The sequence below is a fragment of the Ambystoma mexicanum genome, chromosome 3p (genome assembly GCF_040938575.1).
Source record: "Ambystoma mexicanum isolate Mex_15411 chromosome 3p, UKY_AmexF1_1, whole genome shotgun sequence".
Classification (NCBI taxonomy): Eukaryota; Metazoa; Chordata; class Amphibia; order Caudata; family Ambystomatidae; genus Ambystoma; species Ambystoma mexicanum.
Window position 1 is genome coordinate 1,151,885,592 of NC_090925.1, and position 14,322 is coordinate 1,151,899,913.

The window sequence follows — 14,322 nt, forward strand, 5'->3', positions numbered from 1 at the left end:
ACTGGCCTCACTCCTGTAGGCTTGCACTTTCTACCCAATGCAGCTCCAGGCCGCATAGTACTTTCTATACTATGCACTTCATCTGCTGCTCAACCACAAGCACAGACATTCCAGCACTTAACCACAACCCCCAGTTCCCCTCTTCTCACCGCACTTGTATATTCCGAATACTCACAAGGTATAGTAGGTTTTTCTTTTATCTTCCACTGTAATCATGGTTTTCAATCCCATGTTCCAGAAATGACTTACTGTATAAGCCCCTAACAAATGCACAATAAATACATAGATCCTACTGCACTGTACGTTTATTGGGTTGTTGCTGGTCAACATATTTCATGTTTGGTTGATACTAGAGCATCGTGCTCCACACTAAAAGCCTCTGAGTTTCCAGGAACAAAGCATTCTGAAGATGTTGTAAAAACTGTAGGCATAGGGATTACCCCAATACCTCATGTGTCCAACCCACTTATGGTCACGATGGGTCCAATTTCTGATCAACATGTATTCTTGTTGAGTCCCTGTTCGCCTGTGGGGATTAGATTTGTTGTGGAAATTAAGTTGCTCTATTTATTGTATTGTTCCCCTGTTGGTGTATACCTTGGTATTCCCACTCAGGGCAGGAGGTGCTTGTTGTATTACAGGAAATTCACCATTCAAATCATGGTGACCGGGTTGACAACTCCTATCCGCAGCAGTGTATGTAGGACCAGGTCCCAGTCAAATGATGGTCAACCCATGCAAATGATAGTGGATATATGGTTAATGCTGAGCCAGTTAAAATCACTTTGAATCCCGCCAAGCCTTTGACATGTGTACCTCAGTATCCTATTTCCTGACAAGCTGAAGAAGGTATCAGTCTTGTAATAGAATCCCTTCTCCAACAAGGCATTATTGTACCATCTTGCAGTCCCTGTAATACTCCTACTTTGCCTAAGAAACCAGGTAAAGAGGTTTATCGTTTTAGTCAGGATTTGTACCCAACTAATGCTGCTCGGTTTTGCCGGCTTTTCCGGTTGATCCCAATCCAGTTGCAATTTAGTTTTTTTAGCCAAATACCTTGTTGGGTGTCCTGACCCACGTTTGGACTATTATGCTGCAACATTTGGTGCTGTGGGTTTAGAAAATCCAAGAGGGCGGAAAAGCCCACATTTGCGCCAGAATCCAGGAAAACCACGCAGTTTTGGCACACACCAAAATGTTCCCCTGACCTGCCACCCACCAGTGCGAGCGTGATGGGCCAGGAGTGCCGTGGGTGAAATGTGTGCCAAAGGAAAAACAGCAGTGCCGGTTAGCTAAAAAAGCGCTTTGACATCACCTTTGTTTCTCTGAAATGCAAGCTAAAAATGCCTATTTTAAACATTGCAAGATATTCAAAAATCTCAATGAACACCAGCAGACATTTGGCAGAATGTAGTCTTGTGTGCATACAAAATCTGGAAAGAGAAAGAGCCCAAAACAATGTTTATAACAAAACTGGCTAAGCAGTGGATGTCAGCAGCCTAAGTTAAATTGGACTGAAAGCCACTAAAATCTAAATGTTTAAAATAAATGAGTGACCTACTGTTGAGTATCACATAGTTTGCAACTGTTAAATGTCATAGTTTTGAACTTAGAATCAGTGTTCCAGCTGCATGTGTAAAAATTGCAAGTTTGGTTTGAATGTAGAAAACTGGGAACAAAAGTGACATTTGGCTGAAGCCTGGCTTGAAGAGGGTGAATTCTGCCCGGAAACTACCCCCGACAGGAGTTGAAACTTGATCAGCAGCTGTGTTCCCAGGCCTGGCTGCATTCTGCTGCCCCTGCCAAAGGGAGATGACACCTCCCTGATTGAATCAGGGGAGGAGCACGTGGAGACTGCAGGAAACTAAACAAAGCCCTGTCCTTGGCCCAGGCAAATGTTAAATTAGGGGGGGTCGTAAATGGCTTCCTCTAGGAAGGAAACGGGGAGGGGCACTGCATCTGTGAGCAAGCTGAGCTTGGGGGAAGTGGATAAACCAGAAATTCCACCATGTGCTTTGGAAAACCACACCCCTCGGGGCCAGAGCATAATTTTAAAAAAGATGGATAATTCATAGTGCGGACTTGTAAAAATTATATAAATAACATCATCATTCTTGTGATTTTTCTGTGCACATTTTAAGAGGCGTTAGGACTCTGTGGTATGTTCTTGGGGATAGTAGCGGAAAAAAGGTTGTTACTCCAAATGTATGCATGTTAAAAATCTGACACTATCATCTGAAACCCATATCCCTGGTGCACATTTGTGTAAAATCTCGAAAGGTTTAGAGGTCGTTATCTGGATGAAAAGGGCAGAATTCTGACATAAGTGGACACGACATCTTACAAAGACAGGGATCGGGTGGTTTGGTGCTACAGAAAATATGTTAACTGCACATATAATGTTAGAAAAATGGTACATAGATAAATATGTATTTGGATCAGAAATAGATTTGTGTGCAATTTGACAAGGGGAGGATCCTCTGACCATAAACCTACCTCATCACTCTGACTCACAACCCAGTTCCCCCCAATCAAGGGAGAGAGGAGGAACTGGCCAATGATAAGTTGAGAGGGTTGGGCATGCAGAATGAGCCGACCCACCCACTTTTTCAAAACACATAAAAGGAGACTGTGCAGGACAGGCAGGACATTCATTTTTCACTTTCTGCGGAGCATTTTGACAGACAACTTCACATCCAGACTTCAGACTTCACATACAGAGACTCCAGACTCCACATAGACTACAGAACTTTGAACCAAGAAGGCCTACTGCAAGCTAAAGTATTCTCAGCTGGCCTTACAAGTTTGCAAACTGGCTACCCCAGATCTCCAAGGGGCACATCAGAATAAAACCGCCAGGCTGTGCTGTTTGCTGCTTGCTAAGAATCCTGTCTATCCAGAGAGACCAGACCAGACCGCTGTGAGCAGAACTGGTGCCTGACAGACCCAGAGAGCAGAGCTGACCCAGATCGCTGTGACTTCAGAACCACCCGCCAGAAGTCCAGTTCAACCTGTTGACCAGATCTGTAACGTGGCCCAGTCCTTCCCAAAATTAGTGAGTATCCTGAGGCCTGTGCAAAACCAATCTCTTAGTTTAAAATAATCTAATTCAAACTATTTTAACCTATTAGAACTGCATCATCAGAAATCGTGTCCAACCTGTTGATTCAAAACCTTCCAAAGTGCATCTGTCATTCTGAAACTAATTTCAATTCTGAAAATCTACCCCCACTAAATCGTCCGTATCTCTTGAACCGTTGGTGCTAGGAGCGTTTTAACTGTCATTTTAAAGCTAAGATTCTAAGCTTTCCTACGAACCTAAAACCAACTTGCACTCAGAAAAATTGCCGCGATTTGGCTCAATTTCTTCACTTGTCAAAATAGCAGCGTCTTGCTTTGCTTTGCTGAAATTCGTTTGCAACCTGATAATCATTCATAGAGCATTGCTAAAGTGATCCTGAACTAATACAAAGTAGCTGTCACCCACCCTGAGCCTCTAGAGGGAAATAAAATCATTTTAGCATATTTTTCACTTCATTGCATACCACATTTAAAGGATTTTGCCTGTGTTTAAAATCATACCTGTTTTCCTCTAAGCTCGCTGGGGGGGGGGGGAGAACTGGAACTTTGTATTGCATTTGTGTGTATTCCTGAGAATTGTGTGCGTTACTTCCATCTCCTTACATTGCATGGGGGGGGGGGGGGAGTGAATTGTCAAAGAAAAAGTGATCACATTATCTTAGTTTATTTCTGTACTGCTTTTTATTCATCTTTGCATCTCCTTGAAACCATAAAGCATTCTCTGATACCTTATTCCCCTTTTCCTAGTCATAGGTCACCAGAACTGTGCTATTGTAGGATTACCTATTGCTGATTACTGCTCATATTCACAAGTGTGATATCAATTATTAATTTATTATAAAAGTGCGATATATATATTGTTTAATTCTCAAATAAACCTTTTAAATTTGCAAAACAAACTTACTTCTTGGCTCAGTGGGGTCAGGGGGATTCTAAGAGAGGGGTGTTATAAAAGGGTTGTCATCCAGAGTACATGAACTGGACATAAAAATATATAAATAAGGGCTTCCCTTGAGCAATCCCAGACAAGGCAGTGACTTAGTGGGACTGCTTGATTGGAGTCTTTAACAACCTTACCGTCGTCAATTTATGTTCAGCATTTTTCACCATACCCATACATCCCGACAGTCATAACCTATTCGCATTTACCCATAAATCAGCACAATATACGTTCACTAGGTTTCCAACGGGGTCCGTGGAAAGCCCTGCCCCGTTTTCCCAAATTTGAAAGAAAGATCTTAATTATGTACAGTTTTCAGGAGGGTCGACGCTGGTGCAGTTTGTAGATCTGCTCCTACCCTCCCCCTCCATGGATGCGTGTGAGGAAGACTCACTTATTCTGTTGAAAGCACTTGCTGAAAAGGTTCACAAGGCATCTAAAAGACAAATTACAATTGCTTCTGCCCTGTGTGCAGTACCTGGGCCATGAGATTTGTGCAGGGGAAAGACATTTGCCCAAGGTTTGGATTGCTGCGATCCAGAAAGTCCCCAAGCTCCAAACCCCAAACCAAGAAGCAAATTAGGGAGGTTCCTCGGGATGGTAATTTTCTGTAAGCAGTGGGTCCTGGGATGTGTGTCCATAGTTAAGCCCTTTCAGAACCTTGAGCATAATTCAACCCCCCTCCCAGAGTCCCTGCCATGGTCCCAGGAAGTAGAAGATGCTTTTGTCACCATTAAGCAAGCACTAGCAATTGCTGCCGTTTTAGGTCCGCAAGATTATAGTAAACCCTTTGTGCTATTTTGCGATGAGTGCAATGGGTTTCCTCAAAGCGTGTTGACTCAGTTACAGTGAGAAGCATCAGACTATCTTATCGCAGCACAGCTTTTGATCCATTTGCTACGGGACTCCCAGTTCGTCTGAGCCGCCACTGCTGCTGCTGCACTGTTGGTAGAAAAAAAAAATAGACTCCCTGGTACAGGGGCATTTTATCAGAGTTTCAGTTCGCCATGCGGTATTGTCATTATTGGTTAAGGGGAAGACACAGCATATGTCAAAGTCCCACCTTACTCAATATGAAAAGTTGCTTATTTCTGCTGACAATGTAAACCTGAGTCACTGTTCAATTCTGAACCCTGCTTCCTGTGCCAAACCTGAAGGTGTCTCCCTGATTGGGCCCTGAGGAGCTGCCATCCAGGTGGCCAGGACACAGCCATCGCTATTGGATCCAGTTCCTGGGGGTGGACCATTGAGGGAGCATCACCTGGATGGGGGGCCTTCGGGGAGTGGGACACCGACGGGTGAGATGCAGTACCCCACTTCTTATGACATCTTTTCCCCAACCTACAACGTAGGATACGCAATCACTCTACCCCTTTTGGGACGCAAACACACACATTGCATATTACGAAGCACAATGGACTAACACCCGACCCATTTATCTGACATTTCCCAAAACAAAGTCAGGCAATTACCAGAACCGCACACACCTGATGGCCCTTTTGCTTCCCCACAGGGATAAAAGGTGGAGCATGAGAGCACAATACGAGCAAGGCAGACCGCACGTCAAGAGAGTTAACTCAGCACAGCAGTTCAAGAGGAGGAGAAAGACGGCGCGAACCGAGTGACAAGGAGAGAAGCGAACCTGCCCTTTCCGACCAAGGCCTGTGAAACCTCAGCAGAAGGAATTTTAAGACCACAAACAATAGCCAGCATGTGTTGCAGCAGATGTCAACGGTACACAGGGCCCTCCTCTGCTGGTAACCAAGCTGGGGAGAGACGCTTGTCTCTGTGGTATCAACCTTGACTCCAGAGAGAAGAAAAGCTAAGCGGTTCATCACAGCTGGGGAGTCTAGGGGAGAGCCGATAAGAAACCGAACTGTGTTGAGCGAAATGAGCAAACGGCTAATTGAACTGTGAAAGAGTACAAAGAAATGTTGATACCAGAAGGGCGAAAACCAGCAACAGAGGAATCAGGCACCACATGGGTGCTCAATCAGGAAACTCTGGCTGATTACCCGATTGTTGAAACTACTGTTACCAGAGGCTTTGGGAAAGGCGAGAAAGGGGTCAAAGTGGTCATACAGGGGTCCAGTAAAATCCTCTGTACAGTCAAAAGTCTTTAACTGACAAATGATTGTGAAGCTAAGGGAAGTGAATCCTGCATCGCAAGAACTAATGACAAAGTTGGCAAGAGTGAACCCGAAGGGGGGATGTTCACAGTAAACCGTTTATAAAGACATTAAGATTTATGAATGTTACAGACATTCATGTGACAAATGTGTTAACCGATTAGTGTTGGCAAAACAATCGTTGATCGCGTTTTAGAGAGAGACTATTAAGAAGGACTAAATTGCATGATCTTTTAGGTTCTATAGACATTCTAAGTAATATTATAATGGAAAGTATGGATGTATAATATTTTAAGTTTGTAATGAACTACATAAAATTTAAAAAAAATTTAAAAAATTGCAGTGAAAGTCTAGTGAACCCGATAGAGGGAGACAAACAATCGAGTGGGATCTGAGCCCGGAAGAGGGGGATGCAAGGGTGAGAAGCCAACACCCACCGACCTGTGAAAGCTACAGAGAAAAGTGCAACATAGAAAGTCTTTTGAATGCAGGCCAGAGGGAACCCGACAGAGGAACCCGACAGAGGAACCCTTGTACGAGAGGGGTCTGACCTCGGAAGAGGGGGTCCCAGGGGTGAAGAGATATCACCCAAGTACAACTAGAGAAGGGCTTTAGAACTTGTTAACCTTTTGTTTGTTATTTTGAATCGGTCAGACCCTCGGAAGTAAGAAACCCAACTATAGAATGTCCTGATGTCGCTAAGAACTTTTGGTGGATCTTAGCCAGGAAGAGGGGGATCCACTGGTGAAAGGCATCACCCAACGTGCATACGGAAGGGAACTTCTGTTAATTGTTATGAAACATGTCAAGTCCTCGGGGGAAAGAGACTTTTTTGTAGAAAAGTGTCTTAACCACCGAAGGCCCAGCTTGCTGAGAGCGGAACTGTTGTCTCATGCCGGGAAAGCTTGAACGTGTGCTGCACTCCAGAAACCTACCTTGCCCCGTGGTGAAAACGTAGGGAAGGGAGACCCCTCCCCCATGCCTCCGACTACCACATCCTGACTCATTTGTGAACACTTCCTTCTTTCTTAGGAACATTATCCCACACTTTTGTATTTAGCGTAAGGATTGGCAATAGATTTTTTTAGTATAGGCCCTTTTATTTGACAAGACGCCACTCGACTGCTTTATTATTTTTTTGATGGTCGAAGCTTGCTCCCATCTTATATTTAGGTTGAGATTAGGCGTTTTTCAAACCTATTACAGTTCAACACCCTTGATCGCTTGTGTGTCTTTACTGTTGCCACCATGAGTTCCTTACATTGCCTATTACCAACCCCTAAAGAAGGGGAGCCCCATGACACTCCCAGATTGTTGTGGAGACCCTCTTGTCACCCTGTGCTGATCTATCCGATGTACCTTTATTGAAACCAGATTTGATTCTTTTTGTTGACAGATCTTGTATGCGTGTTCCAGAAATGGGGGAATTGCTTTCTGGGTATTGTGGTGGGTTGGAAGGAGTCGTCGGACACATTAAGGACATTTTGACTGCTGTGCAATACATTGATATGAATAAGGTCTCTCTTCCCCCAACTGCTGAAGGTTATGCCTGCCTATCGAAAATATATTAAAAGATGCTTGTCGGTCATCAGAAGTCCCAAATGAATATGTCCATGGTCCAACTAACTGCAACTGACGCTACCACTATGTTAACCAACTTAAATGAGACCAGGAGAATGTCTCTTTTCTCCTAATTTCCTCTTATAGCAATGTCTCTTCTTAATTCGAAGGTTTCTTAGCAACGTCTCTTTGAATAGTGTTCTTGTAATTCCTTCAAAACATACTTCGGTTTTCTTGAGATAGGTTTTCGACAGTTCTCCTTGGTACAATGTCTTATACTCTGATCTAAAATTGTATGCATTTTCGGGTGTTCTAACCCAGGCTTTCACGGTACCTGCCCCCAGACATCAGGAACAGACCAACCAGCCCAGGGTACTGGCACCCATGGGGACCTTCAAGGTCCCAAAGGATTGCCTAAGGGATTCCTGGACTCTGTCCTGGCGCCGTTGGCACCAGGCTCATGCTGCCATCTCAAGTAAGGCAGGTTTCAAAGGGAGAGAACCATGTGCAGACCAGTCTGAGGCAGACTGAAGGGACTACTTGCTAGGGTGTGGTTGGAGGGACTACTTTACCTGGGAACTACTTCTTGAAGGCTATATAAACCATGCCTTCAGTACAGAACGCGCTTCGTGTTATTCTGCACTCCTGCAGCGTAACGCTCACTGTGTCTGCAAATTCCAGGCCTGTCTTCAGCCACGCCCGTCCCGTCCTCTCGAGTTACCTGCAAGGAAGAAAGAGAGAGAAGAGAACAGTACAAGACTCTTACCTGATGCTCCATCTCGGTCACTCTGGTGGCACCGCTTCTGCTGAGCTGCAAAGGAAAAGACACCAGGTTAGCAGCGTAACGCTAATACTTACCAGAAGGCTGCTCATTCCAGCGATCCATAGAAACACCATCACTCTATCACCGCTCCATCATCCGATCGCTGCTCCGGAGCTGCCGCATCTGTAGAAAACAAAAGACGACATCAGGTTAGCCGAGCAGTGGGGGAAAGGCCTCATTCAGACTTTAAAATCTTGCGCAGCGCCGCTACTCACCTGAAGGCAGCCCCTTCCTTGCGGTTTCGCAAGACATCACCACGCACTCTCCGCCTTGGATATACCGCACCTGCAGAATACAAGAACAGCAGGTTAGGTGCGCAGAGAACCAATACCGTGTGGAAAGATTATTGCATAATGCTGTCACTAGACCTACCTTGGAAGCCAGCTACCATTTCCCGAAGGGACCTCGCTCCATATTAAGCACGAGGGGAAACCTGTAAGGTAGAAGCACCGGAGTGAACATTTGGCAACTTGAACGCTTAAGCAATCCATACTTTGGAATAAAGACTTACCCATTGAGTCACAGTTGTCTGGAACTCTGCAGGATCAGTGAAGTAACTAGATCCTTGAACTACTACGCACATATGCACACAGTCGCAGGATGGAGAGTCCGCCATTCATAACATAAAGGTGAGACAGAGGGGTGCAAGAAGAGGTCACGGGAGGCGGCAGTTGCCCTCGTCTTTATGGTTGGGTAACATTTGTTTTAACCTTTTAGGTAACCTGCTTTTGTGACGAAAAGGGGAATCAGAGGGGAACACAAGGAACCACTCAACACCGGACCGTCCAGCTCCGTTCGGCGCCCCTGTGGAGACCAGGTGAGCGTAACACTTAGTCTGTATATTTTTTCATATTTGACCTTTCCCTTCTCCTGGGGTTTCTCACTCTGAATGCCTCTCCTCTTTTTTGGTTCATGGGATATTTTGATTTCCCATTTGTATTTACTGGACTTTATCTCTGGCCTTCTCTGGGCTTCACTTAAGCCATGGGGCACTTTCCCCTCTTTCCATGGTTTTTGTGCCCAGTCTCCAATTACTTATGTTTCAAGTTTGTCATTCTCCTTATCATATGTTCACACTTCCAATATACGCTGCTATGGTGGCAGGTGTAGGGAGTTCCTCGCAGGAACTGGAGTCCTTGTCCATTAAGGGGAGAGTCTCTCCCAATGAGGTCCCACCTGCACAGACCCCCTAGGGAGAGTCTTGCTGAGTGGGCTCACCTCCCTAGCATCAAAGGAGGGAGGTTCCTCCATGCGGAGAAGGGATGAATACCCTCCATTCATCAAAGCAGTCTATATGCACCCTCCATGCTGTTCCAGAAGCACATAAATTACCAATGGCAAAATCAGCCAAGTTGCCAAACTCGTGGCTCTCATCTGTGCATGTATTCCGGCCCTAGATAGATTGGCTATGATCTATAACGACTCCAAGTACAACCACAGGGTAGTCTACGACTTCCCTTTGAAGGCAACATGGATATATGACTTCTATGGGAACCCCAATATTAAATGGAAAATATGTTTCAGCTTCATTGAATGCACGGTTACTTCCTGCAGCTATAACCATAGTGAAATGTAAGTGACATGATCCCTCACAGTAATTTACAGCGCAAGTAAATGCTTTAGCTGATAGTGTAGCTCGCTCAGTGGCCTTGAAAGGGCCCCTAGCTCGTAATTAATTTGTTTGTGTTGCAGATCCAAGGTCACCCATCCCTGCCCTTTCCAGTCAGGCAATCCTTCAAGATGAAGTCCCAGAAGCTGAAAAGGTGACCTAAACTCCACGTAAATGTAAGCTAGGAGTAGACTCCCTGCAACACTCCCAGACGGCTGCCTGGTGGCACCCAAGGTGCTTCTGAGCAATCTTGTCTGTGAAGCTCACAGTGTGGCACATTCAGGTAAAAAAGCCATGATTACTTTGTTACATCGAGATTAGATTGTTCCTGGTTTAGCCTCTATTGCCCAGAGTTAGTGAAATTCTGTTATATGCTTCACATATAATATTGGGAGAGCGGTACCTACGGAACAGTCTGCACATCCTGTACTGATAGGTCCCTTGTTACAAATGCAGACAAATGTCATACAGCTCCCTACCTGTATGACACACACATACCGTTTAGTCCTTGTGGATGCGTTTTCTGGGCGGGTAGAGGCATATCCTTGTAGAAAATCAGAAGTGGTCACAGAGGCAACAAAGTGGTTAGCTTTGGTTATACCTGTTTCGACTGCCTCTCAATATAGATGGCGACCAAGGTAATTATTTTACTGGTTAGGTTATAAGAGAAGCATGCAAAGCTTTATGAATAATTCAACAGTTCCATTGCGCTCATCACCTGCCCTCTAGCGTGCATGTAGAATGCCGGAATGGTGCCCTTAAGTTGAGGCTGTCTAAACTATGTAAAGAGACAGAGTTGAAACGGTCCCAAGTCTTGCCCCGGGTTTTGTTTTCCTACGAAAAAAACCCCAGCGTAAACACACATTTTCTGGTCATGAGTTCCCTACTAGTCGTCCTATGAAAATGGGAATTGCACCCACAGCAGTTCCCCACATTCAAAGCCTGTCCTTAGAAGATGATACCCTTATTAAATATCGTTGCATGTTGATTAAAACTGTTTGATCTCTTCATGCCCAGGTCTGTGAAGCTCAGCCTGAACAGGCTACTGAATCTTGCCACCCTAAACCAGGACACTGGGAGCTGGTGAAGGTCCACCAGCAGAAGTCAGCGGTCCAACCTAGCTGGCATGGTCCCTTCCAGGTTCTGCTAACGACGAATTCTGCAGTAAAGTGTGCAAGTATCCCAGCCTGGATCCATGTAGCGTATTGTCGCAAAATCGCCGTCGCAGTAGATGGCATCACCCCCATACCGACCCATCTTCCTTGGCTTGGCTCCAGCTCTACAGTGATCACCAACACCATCACCAGTTAAGTCTCTGATAGTTTGCCGATGTGAGACTCTTACCATGTCGGTCAAACCGAGCGGCCAGTATCAGAAGTAGAGGGCACGTCTCCCAATCAGTCAGTATGTTGATGTGTTGAATCAGGATCTGCAGTTTCAGACTCTCTTTCACACCGTGAGGTCTCACCGGGAACTATTGCGAAGGCTCCTTCATCAGGCGTTCGAAGGGCCAGAAGAAACGACCCTGATTCAGACCTCGATGTTGGCACACCATCTTCACTGTCTGACCCCTCTAGATCTCTCAACGCAACCTGCAAAAGGTACGCTTTGCAATCCCGCAGAACAGTACCCGAGAGCCAATGATTCTGAACAAAGTGGCAACTGGCCAAGTCACCAGCCCCAGGATCTGTTCCCTCAGCAACAATGAATCGAAGTGGCGGTGCGATGGCAAAGAGTAGAGGCAACTGCAATTGATTCACCGGCCTCTGCAAGTTGTGGCCCCTGTTGCCATTAACTGTTGGTTATCCTTTTTCTTACAATGATCCTTACATTATATTGGCTATGGTATCTTAGATATCTGTAGTTTGGACTTTTAGGTGCAACTTTTGATCAAGACTTTGCTGTACCTTCATGGAGCCTAAACACCAAGTATTTCCTTTTGTCTGTGGCTAGTCCTACCTGCTTTGGGGAACTAAATCGAACTTCTGTCCCGAAGGGTACGATTGGATTTCATGAGTTGGACATGGTGTGCAGAATGCATGGTTACTTTTCTGTGATTGCCATTTTAAGAATATTGATATATTCGTGTTTCAGAGTGACCGATACCTTCCACACCACTTGTTATGAGAACAACGATACATCTGTACATCTCTGGGTTCACAGTGAAAACACTGATTTACACCTTTCCTGGCAGTATGCCTGCATCTTTAATCCTATTGCTTGATGGGTTTGTGCCAATTTCCCACATAATCCATCTTCCAGGTTTCCTATTGCACACATTCCCTTTAAATGGTGGGCGGGAGGGGGGGGGGGGGTGTCTGTCCTGTCTGGATGTCAAGGTGGTTACCAAGTCGCATGGCCCAGCCCAGGACCATGTCGGGATGCTCCCTCCCATTTGGGTTTTAACAGCCCTCTGAATTTTCCCACCCCGGATCAGGTATGCACTAAACCAGTAGCACTCAATCTTTCCTCCCCAGCCACTGGTCTCATGTTACACTAATCCAGGTTCTCTGTTCATCGGGACTAGCAAATATTATTACCTTCCACCGATTCTAGTTTACTGATAATGTTACATTTCCTTTTGAATGTCATTTTTCATTCTCCCAGTCAGAGTATGCCACATATTCCAGAACTTCCTTTTATCTGGATACCTATTAATTGGGGAGGGGAGTGGTTACATGGGGTATATTCTGCCTGCAGTGCGGCATACTGCTACTTTTCCCTGTCAGTCCAATGACTGGGAGAAGCCCTGCCTGGGAAAACTTGGTTGTGGGGGTGGGATATCTGGTAGCACCCCTTGGGATGAAGATAAACAAGATCACCTGACTCAGTTGTCAATGGTTGGTAGAGAACTATCAAATGCCACTGCATCCTCTTTGACTATTATCCCGAGAACAAGTAGCAATTCGAAATATGGTACTTCAGAATTGTATGGCCTTAAACATCGCTCTTGCCTCACAAGGAGGCTTCAATGCAGTCGTCAAGTGCTGTACTTTTATACCAAGTTACGCAAGCAATATAACTGGCATTGTCACCCACATTCGATACACTGTAAGCCCCCTTTACACTAGGAGAGGCTTCCTGGACTTTTAGGTCTTGAATTGGCGTTCTAGTGGTCAGATTTTAGTTAAAACACTAGTCAGAATTCGGAGTCTATCCAGTCTGTCAATTGCTTGCAAGTGCCTCTATTAGCGGTTACGCAATACCTGCTCTGAAGTTTTTCAAACTGCTCAAGTGCTTTACTGTCACACTACTGAAGAGACCATTTGTTATGATATGCCAGGATGTAAAATTGGTCCCGCTAGAGATGTTTGTAATAGGACTGGAGAAAAGGTCCGATAGGAGGAGACTGTGGGGGGAAAAGATTGAGAATGGAACATTTTAGGTACTCCCCTTGCACATTACTGCACTATAATATTGAGCGGATACTGCAAACTGCCATGTTGAAACAATTGTTTCTTGCTTGTGTGAGGCAAGACTTTAGACTTCACTGTGCATGTCTATGCAATGAAGTCTCTTCGCCTAGGGTGCAGGAATGCTTGCGTTCATTTCTCTCACTTCTGACTTGTTTTTTTTAGCATGTATAAGTCTGGATTCTCCAAGGAAAGCAGCATTACAGACGGAAGTCATCATAATGCAAGAGTTCTCGCCTGCTGCAGAGCAGATGTGAATCTTTGAGGCGTATATTCACCTTGAGTAAATGTATTACGATATGCTGCCCTCCCTAATAGCACCTAATAACATGAAAGCGCGCCGCTGGTATCAAAGGCTTGTATAATGAGGCTTTGTTCTCTGCCAGCAACATTGTTTCGGTGTGAATCCTTATCCCGTTTGGATCGCCCCTGCCATTGATATGCATGTGTTACTTTGGGTACAACAGAACAGTGCACAGAGGGAGGGTGTTCTCACTTGAGCCGAAGTCTTGTGCTGTCATTGGTTTTGTTCATGCTTTTTACTAATAAATTGTTCACCAACCCATCAGAATAGTGAGTGTTTTTTTTCTGCCACATGAGGAACCCACCAACAAGCCCATGGAACCACAAGAGAAACAACTCCAAGGACAGCACATTTTTTTTGCATCCGTCACTAGTTCCATAAAGAGCTTGAAAAGAGACAATTGGTGTAACACCACCAAAACAATACATATAATAAATACATGTTTTTATATAGTAATTAAATG

The 14,322-nt window shown here is 45.0% G+C and overlaps 1 protein-coding gene across 1 annotated transcript in view; it reads right to left on the reverse strand.

Moving 5' to 3' along the window:
• Positions 1-14,322, reverse strand: part of VDAC1 (voltage dependent anion channel 1) — a 172,561-nt gene that overhangs the window by 12,201 nt on the left and 146,038 nt on the right. The window lies entirely within an intron of this gene.